The sequence below is a fragment of the Simochromis diagramma genome, unplaced genomic scaffold, assembly GCF_900408965.1.
Source record: "Simochromis diagramma unplaced genomic scaffold, fSimDia1.1 OVJJ01000044.1, whole genome shotgun sequence".
Classification (NCBI taxonomy): Eukaryota; Metazoa; Chordata; class Actinopteri; order Cichliformes; family Cichlidae; genus Simochromis; species Simochromis diagramma.
Genome location: NW_024386942.1, coordinates 105,684 through 111,683, shown reverse-complemented (window position 1 = coordinate 111,683; position 6,000 = coordinate 105,684).

Below are 6,000 nucleotides of genomic sequence, written 5' to 3'. Positions count from 1 at the left end.
CAGATACGGCATCCGTCGTCGTTTCGGGTCCCGAATCCTTGGCCGCCATGTAATTGCACATATCTGTCTCTCTCCTGACCGACGTGTCCATTTAGGTCACTGCCTATTACCAGGTGTTCTTCGGGGCCAAATGACTACGTGGTCATTGAGGTTGAGCCAAAATGCTTCCTTCTCGCCATCCTTCTCGTTGGTCTGTGGTGCATAGCAGGAGACCATCCATATGATGACGGAGCCAGTGTTGCTCTTGAGTGACATAAGACAATCCGATATGCAGGTCACTTCAATCACACTGTCCTGGAGCTTCTGGCTCAGCGCTATACCCACTCCGTTCTGAGCCTGATTGACGTTGTAGAAGAGCTTGAATCCTTCTCTAATGTCCCTTGCCTTCACGCCTTTCCATTTCGTTTCTTAAATACATGCGATGTTGATGCGGCGGTTTTTGAGAGTGTCAGCTAGTTCGCAGCTTCGTCCGGTTAATGTACAGGGTATGTTCAGGGTACTGAGGGTGGGCAAGAGACGAAAACAGGGCGTTGTTGGAATGCTACTACGCAAGTAACCCTGGCGGAAGGGGCTACATGAATAGGATGAGAGACCTATGGATATATATATATATATTGGGGACGGTGAAACAGATGGAATCTGAAAGATCTGGACATCCAGAGCTACGAAAGCAGGAGGGCAGGCAGGTGGTGAAGAGTGAGTCCATGCACGAGAGACGGCGAGTAGAGTCCATGTCTTAAATACTGACTGTAGATTAGCCTGGATCTCCAACAGGTGAGTATAGGAAGTGTACTGATGAGCGCTCCACCCAGGAAAGGAAACACAGGGACACCATGTAAAGTCCAGATGACTCACCCAGACCATGACATCAAGATTGCTTATTTGGAAGAATAGGCCAAAATCCCACCTGAGCCACAAACCTTGCATATGTAGTTGAATTTGTAGACTTCATCCACTTCCTCAATTGATTTTTCCTCAGATCAGCACTCCGCATCATTCAACCTTCCGATTTAGAACTACAATTTAAAAAAAGAACTAACACAAATGAAACACACTTCAATTAAATACTTAGAATTTATTTTCCCAAGGATAAAAGAGCTGCATGCAGCTTCGGAGCCGCAGGTTGCCGACCCCTGCAATAGACAGTAAATTTACTATTTATAGGTACATTATATTGTGCAACAGCTTTTGGCATATGCATTTGTGATCTCTCATGAAGTTTAGAATGAGAGGCATGAAAATGAACTACTTAGAAACCAACAGGCTAAACTGACAACTAACCTTTAATTAGGATGTTTGCAGAATATCCATAGTGGGGAAAATCAAACAGCACACTGTAGATGTTAAAGAACAAAGGAAATGATGCAAAGGAAGCAAAACTAAATGCAAGACATAGAAGACAAATCACTGCTAAAAAAACAAAACAAAACAAGGCAAAACAGGAAGTGAGAATAATTTGAAACTGTAAAATGCAGAGATGATAACAGTAAAGTAACAACAATAATAGTATGTCTGTGAAGGTTCTCAGTCATCCAGGTCATCGTAGTCAAAGGAGCTTGCAAAGAAAAGCGTCTGGACTTCTTCAAGCAACTTAAAGAAGTCCAGACGCTTTTCTTTGCAAGCTCCTTTGACAACAATAATAGTAATTAACAGTAAAGGAGCACATGGAAACTGAGGGCTTGAAGCATTCTTGATCACTTAGTCGCTTTGTCTGAGCACATTCTACCAAAGGAGCTTCCATTAAGGTCTCCAGTGACATATTAAGGTGTAGTTATGTAGGAGAATATTCTGTTTTCATGACCTCTGACCTCTGCCTTGGATGCTGTTAATCATCAGATTATTCTCTGTAGACTGAAATACTAGGTGGGTATATCAGGGTGCATTTCTAAATAAGTATAGCTTTTAAGTACAAATCCTCTTCCGCGTCTCTTGCTTACAGTGTGACAGATCTGTGCCTAAGGTAATAGAGACTCTAGGTCCCATTCTGCTTTCACTTTGGATGCTACACATTAAATTTCTGGTTCACACTTGCTTTTATTATTTAAGAAATATTGCCAAGTTACGGTCCATTGTGTCACTTAATTTCATCATGTCTGGATTAATGTGACTTATTGTTCACTTGTCTTATGGAAACCTCCCTGAAATGTCTGGTATTTAAACCAGAGAAAAATGTTGAATTCTGCAGTTATTAAACCAGAGTGTTGGTGACTGTTATGCACTACACACTTCAGCGTTCAGTGAGCCCACACTGTAACTTCATGTTCCACTTCATGGCTGACTTGCTGTGGCTGTTTTTTAAACACTTTGATTTTACAAAAACTTGTACCACTTAGAGTTGATCATCTAGAAAGGAATACATTTTGAGTTGTTCCAAAGAACTCTGATATTTTAGTAAGATACCACTATTGCAACAACTCATTTTTAACAGATGTTTTTAAAGGCACACCGCATGGCCATGTGCTTTGGTTGGTTGCAGGCTTGGATCATTTCTGCAAAAAATACCTACTTCCTTACTACTTTTATTATAATAAACATTTTAGTAAATATTTTTAACTTCAGTGATGAAAACTTCCAACAAACTGTCATCTACTAAAATGACGTAGACCTGAATGATGTGGCATAAGCATTGGCTGGTTGGTGATTTAGCGGTATGAGGTTTTATAGAGTTTGCAAATGTTTCACAAAACCTCAGTAAAAAAACATGTTGGATGGTCTGCAGCGCTTTCATTACTTTGCATGGTGTTCTATGGCTCCCCTTCAGCCCTGCTCTTGGAAACTAAGCTACACCTGAGCACTGTTTGTTTTTCTTCTTCTTCTTCTTCTCTTTTCTTTCAGCAATAAGATCTGTCTGAGAGAAGCTGAGCTGCTGCTTCACATGGTGTCGGGTCACGGTCATACTGGATCTGAATGGGAACAGCAGTGTTGGTTTATGTTCTTTTCTCCAATAGTGTTGGAACAATGGAAGCAGGACAGGCGAGAGGCCTGGCCTGCCCTGGATGCACAGAGGCAAGACAGACGGGGTATTGAAGGGTATGAGGCTCAATCAGAAAACCAGCTTCAGATAATGTGAAAGCCTCAGGTTCGGTGTCTGGAGACAAGGTTTCTGGCTGGTAACAGTAGATAGGAAGCTTTGTGGAGCATGCAGTGTCTTTAGGCAGCAGAACAAACTGCTGCAGTGTAAAGCTGCAAATGGAAAATAGAGAAAGTTGTCACAGAGTCAAATGGATTAATTACTGACCTGATTCTAACAAGTTTGTATCCTATAAATAAAATCTACACAAATTAAAAAAAAACTACAAAAGCAAACACATGTAAGTGGAACTAATGTAGGAAAACTGCAATTAGTTTATAATCATGTCAGTATAAAGTCAAGGAAAAGATTATTTAAACCCCAGCTGATTTTGTAAGTTTGCCCACTAACAACAAAATGATCAGTGGGTTTATGTGAACAGTGAGAGCAAGCTAGCAATTTATTTATACAGCACTTCCAGACAACTCCCAGCTGAAAACAAAGTGCTGTACACTTATTGCAGAAGTTAGGAACAGCGATAGAGAAGGCCCAGTTCCCTGAGAGACCTTTGTTTGAATTACATTTTAAAAAAGTTTAGGGACATCCAAGTTTTTATGTCTTTTAGACATGCGGGAAGTGGTTTAATGTGGTTTAGGGTGATCGTGGCTGAAGAGTTGACAGTTTGTCTTGTAATCGGAAGGTTGCTGGTTCGAGCCCCGGTTCCGACAGTCTTGGTCATTGTGTCCTTGGGCAAGACACTTCACCAGTTGCCTACTGGTGGTGGTCAGAGGGCCCGATGGCGCCAGTATCCAGCAGCCTCTCCTCTGTCACTGTGCCCCAGGGAAGCTGTGGCTACAATGTAGCTTGCCATCACCAGTGTGCGTGTGAATGGGTGAATGACTGAATGTAGTGTAAAGCGCTTTGGGGTCCTTAGGGACTAAGTAAAGCGCTATACAAATACAGGCCATATTTACATTTAATAGAGAAAGGATCTTTCTGTTTCAGCGGCAGATAAATGCGAGTGAGCTGGGGTAAGAGGGTGTAAATGAGACAGTAAAATGTTGTGTCCTGATGATTACCAGGACCACAGGTAAGGAAGATGTCATTAAAAACCTTTAAGAGTGCTGACTCAGTGCTATGGAGGTTTTTAAAACCTGATTGGAAGATGACTGTTGCAGGAAATGATCTTGGACAAGTATTCCCTTTTAGCCTCTTTGACCGTATCCTGATAGAGGCGCTAGCAGTCCTTTAAGATTTGAAGAGACACCTGCAGCTTGTCCCTCTTTACATTGGGGCCAAGTCCAAAGACATTTCTGGAGGGAAACCTGGAGGTCGCCGGCACAAAAGTCCATGAAGCAGTTTGGGGGGTCGACCCAGAGGCCGGCAACAGAGACCAAGCAGATTCGGGGGCCGACCACGCAGAAGGCAATGGTGATGACAGAGCAGGTCCGGAGGCCGGCCGCACGGAAGGCAGCGGCGGCAATGCAGGCGAAACGGTTCCGGAGGCTGGCTGCGCGGAAGGCAGCGGCAGCGACGACCTTGTTCAGGGGCTGCCCTCGACGGAGATGATGTCCAGCTTGAGGCCTGGAAAGTGGCCAGCAAAGGCGAGGTGGTTCAGGCTGGACAGCGGTGTAGAAGCGGCAGAGGCTGGACCAGGCGATCTGTAGGTTGGACCAGGTGAGGTGGAGGCTGGACCAGGCGAGGGGGAGGCTGGACCAGGTGAGATGGAGGCTGGACCAGGCAAGGACGATGCTGGACCAGACGGCAGCCTGGCGGTTGGGGCACCAGACGGCAGCGTGGCGGCTGGGGCACCAGACGGAAGCGTGGCAGTACCAGACGGCAGCGTGGCAGCTGCAGATGATGGTGTGAAGCTGCAGGCAATGAAGCAGGTGGTGGCACTGCTGGCAATGGTGTGGACGCCGCAGGCGGTGGAGCAGGTGGTGGCACTGCTGGCAGCGGTGTGGAAGCCGCAGGCGATGGAGCAGGTGGTGATACTGCTGGCAGTGGAGTTGTAGCAGTTACTGGAAGCAGGCGACGGCGAGAAAACTGTAGGTGATGGAGCTGCAGGGGACGGTGACGGCTGGATTGGCTCCTTGGACCCCCCAAAGGAAGCAGGCTACTGAATGGGCCCTTCGGACCCTCCAACGAAGACAGACACAGGACCAGTAGGCTCGGAGACCTCTGGCGGGGACGGATCAGAACTAGCAGGCACGGAGACCCCTAGCAGAGACGGATCAGAGCCAGCAGGCGCGAGGACCTCTGGCGGGGACACCGGTAACTGAAGCTGCACAGGGCAGTGGCTCTGCCCAGGCAGCGCTGGCACGGTGCAGTTCCTAGGGCGCTGCTTAACCTTCAGGGGTCCAGAGTCTGCTTGGGACTGAGACCTAGCCTCTGGTGAGGCCCTGGAGTTTATAACTGCCCCTAAAACAGCTAAAACACCCTGGGTGGGAATGAGGTTTTCTCCCTGCATTGAGATGATGGATGGCTGACTGGCTGACAGAACTGAAAACTGAGCGACAGGTAGCAGGGACACTGGAGACTGAGCTACAGGTAGCGGGGACACTGGAGACTAGCTACAGGTAGCGGGGACACTGGAGACTGAGCTACAGGTAGCGGGGACACTGGAGACTAGCTACAGGTAGCGGGGACACTGGAGACTGAGCTAGTGGCAGCTGAGCGGCTAACTGAGCTGAAGGCTACGGGGCAGCTAAATGAGCTGAAGGTTGCGGGGCAGCTAACTGAGCTGAAGGTTGTGGGGCAGCTAAAGGAGCTGAAGGTTGCGGGGCAGCTAACTGAGCTGAAGGTTGTGGGGCAGCTAACTGAGCTGAAGGTTACGGGGCAGCTAAATGAGCTGAAGGTTGAGGGGCAGCTAACTGAGCTGAAGGTTGCTGGGCTGCTAGCTGAGCTGACTCGGTGGAACCTTCAAATGACTTGCGCACTTTAGTCTCCAGGGATCCAGAGTCAGCTGAGGGAAGACACTCAGCCTCTGG